The sequence below is a fragment of the Megascapheus bottae genome, chromosome 13 (assembly GCF_031878675.1).
Source record: "Megascapheus bottae isolate mThoBot1 chromosome 13, mThoBot2.hap1, whole genome shotgun sequence".
Classification (NCBI taxonomy): Eukaryota; Metazoa; Chordata; class Mammalia; order Rodentia; family Geomyidae; genus Megascapheus; species Megascapheus bottae.
The window spans coordinates 14,371,711-14,374,813 of record NC_143521.1 but is presented as its reverse complement, the minus strand read 5'-3'; the positions used below and the strand labels follow the sequence as shown (position 1 = coordinate 14,374,813).

The 3,103-nt window shown below is 38.0% G+C and overlaps 1 pseudogene; it reads right to left on the bottom strand.

Annotated features, from left to right (window-relative positions):
* Positions 1-2,382: 2,382 nt before the first annotated feature.
* Positions 2,383-2,683, bottom strand: LOC150055552 (large ribosomal subunit protein eL42-like; annotated as a pseudogene).
* Between the last annotated feature and the right edge of the window lie 420 nt (positions 2,684-3,103).

Below are 3,103 nucleotides of genomic sequence, written 5' to 3'. Positions count from 1 at the left end.
CATAGTGGTTGAACCGGTTTGCACTTCCACCAACAGTGTAGTAGTGATCCCTCCTGGCCACATCCCTGCCAGCATTTGTTGTTATTAGATTTCTTGATCATAGCCATTCTAACTGGAGTAAGGTGCAGTCTTAGAGTTGTTTTGATTTGCATTTCTTTTATGGCCAGAGATGTCAAGCATTTCATCATGTGTCTATAGGCCATTCTTATTTCTTCTTCAGAGAAGACTCTCTTTAAGTCTTTGGCCCACCTTATAATGGGATGGTTGTTTCTTTGGAGATTAGCTTGGGAGTGATTCAATTTTTTTAGCTGTTGGTATATTTTAGATATGAGGCCTTTGTCTGTTGTATGGTTAGTGAAGATCTTCTCCCACTCTGTAGGCTCTCTAGTTAATTTTCTAGTTATGTCCTTTGCCATACAGAAGCTCTGCAGTTTAATGCAGTCCCACTTATTCAGACTGATTTATTGTGTTTCTGGGTCCTTATTAAGAAAGCTTCAACCTGTGCCAAGGAGACCTAGTGTATCTCCTATTTCTTCTTGTAAAGTTTTCAGTGTATCTGCTTTTATCTCCAGGTTTTTGATCCATTTGGAGTTAATCCTGGTGCAGGGTGACAAAGAAGGATCCAACTTTAGTTTTTTGCATGTGCTTAACCACTAGTTCTGCCAGCACCACTTGTTGAAGAGGCTGTCTTTTTTTCCCTTCTATTTTTTTGGCTCCCTTGTCAAAGATAAGGTGGCCATAGGTCTGTGGGTTAATATCTGGGTCCTCAGTTCTATTCCATTGGTCTTCAGGCCTGTTCTTGTGCCAGTACCAAGCTGTTTTGATAATTATAACTCTGTAATACAGTCTAAAATTTGGTATTGAAATTCCTTCTGCGCTGTTCTTTCTGCTAAGAAGTGTTTTTGGTATACGGGGTCTTTTATTATTCTGTATGAAATTTTGGATTACCTCTTCTATTTCTTAAAGAATGACTTCAGGATATTGATTGGTATTGTGTTGAATTTGTAGATAGCCCTTGGCAAGATTGCCATTTTCACGATGTTGATTCTTCCAATCCAGGAGCATGGGAGGTTTTTCCATTTCCTCAGTTCTGCTTTAATTTCCTTTTTCAGGGTTGTAAAGTTTTCATCAAAAAGGTCCTTTACATTCTTAGTTAAGATAATTCCTAGGTACTTTATTTTCTTTGAGGCTATTGCAAAAGGAGTTGCTTTCCTGATTGTTGCCTCGTTCTTCTCATTGTTGGCATATAGGAAGGCAGTTGATTTTTGAGGGTTAATTTTATACCCTGCTACCTTGCCAATGTTTTGAATCAGCTCAAACAGCTTGGGGGTGGAGTCTATAAGGTTCTTTAAATACAGAATCATGTCATCTGCAAAGAGGGAAAGTTTCACTTCCTCTTTCCCTATTTGTATCCTCTTTATGTTTGCTTCTTGCCTTATTGCTCTGGCTAGGAATTCTAGTACTATTTTAAAGAGGAGTGGAGAGAGTGGGCATCCTTGTCTGGTTCCTGATTTTAGAGGAAATGGCTTGAGCTTTTCACCATTAAGTATAATGCTAGTTGTGGGTTTGTCATACACAGCCTTTAATATACTGAGGAATGTTCCATGAATTCCTAGTTTCTCCAGAGCTTTTAGCATTAATGAATGCTGGATCTTGTTAAATGCCTTTTCTGCATCTGTTGAGACAATCATGTGATTCTTATCCTTGGACCTGTTGATGTGGTGAATTATATTAATTGGCTTGCATATGTTTAACCAGCTTTGCATCCCTGTAATGAATCCTGTTTGATCACAGTATATAATTTTTAATGAGTTGCTGAAGACAGTTGGCCAGTATTTTGTTGAGAAGTTTTGCATCAATATTCATCAAAGAAATGGGTGTATAGTTCTCTTTCGTTGATGAATCTCTATCTAGTTTTGGGATGAAGGTTATGGTGGCTTCATAGAATGAGCCTTCATTTTCAATTTTGTTGAAGAGCTTGAGGAATATTCGTGTGAGCTCTGCTTTGAAGACCTTATAGAATTCACCTGTGAATCTATCTGGCTCTGGGCTTCTCTTGGATGGAAGGTCTGTTATTGCCATTTCTAGTTCAGTGCTTGAAATAAGTCTGTTTAGTTGGATTAAGTCTTCTTGGTTCGATGTGGATATGTTAATATTGGCTAGAAATTCTTTCATCTCTTCTAGATTCCCAATTTGTTGGCATAAAAGTTTGAAAAGTATTCCCTTATGATGCTCTGGATCTTGGTAATTTCTGTCATGATATTGCCATTCTCATGTGTGATTTTTTTTTTAATTTGACCTCAAGATTTTATTGTCTTCATAACAAAAGATGGAACTTATTAGACATCATGGTGGTGCTGTCTTCATAATAAAAATTGCAACTTACAACTGGATCACCTTCCCCTTTCTCTTTTTATCTCCACCCAATTCAAAATGTTTGCTTCTCTTAATAGCTAGCATTCTCTTAGATCTGCAATTGGGCTCAACACCTTCGTCTCAGTACAATCTTCTTTGTGGTCTTAGCTTTTTTCCGGAAAATTGGTTTAGTCTGGCCACCATAGCCACTCTGTTTTCTGTCATAATGATGTTTTCCCTTGCCTTTCTTGTACTGTGTTACTTTGTGATGCTGGTGCTTGCCACACTTCTTACAGAAAGTCCGTCGGGTTTTGGGAATGTTAATCATGATGGCATGAAGCCTGCCGCAGGGCCAAAAGAAAGAGGCCGGGCTCAAAACGCAAGTATCTCATCTTTTTTTGGTAAGAGTCTGTCAATTTTTTAAAAATTTTTCAAAGACCAATTCCTTGTTTTGTTGATTCTTTCTATATTTTTTGGACTCCAATTCATTTAATTCTGCTGTGATTTTAATAATTTGTTTCCTTCTGCTGGGATTAGGGTTGGTGTCTTGCTCTTTTTCCAAGAGCTTAAGGTGCGACATTAAATTGTTGGTTTGCGATTTTTCCAATTTGTTAATGTAAGCACTCAGAGGTGTAAATTTTCCTCTGAGTACTGCCTTCGCTGTGTCCCAAAGGAGCTGGTGTTTTGTGTCCTCCTTTTTGTTAAATTTCATAAACTGGTGAATTTCTGTTCTGAGCTCCTCGATGAC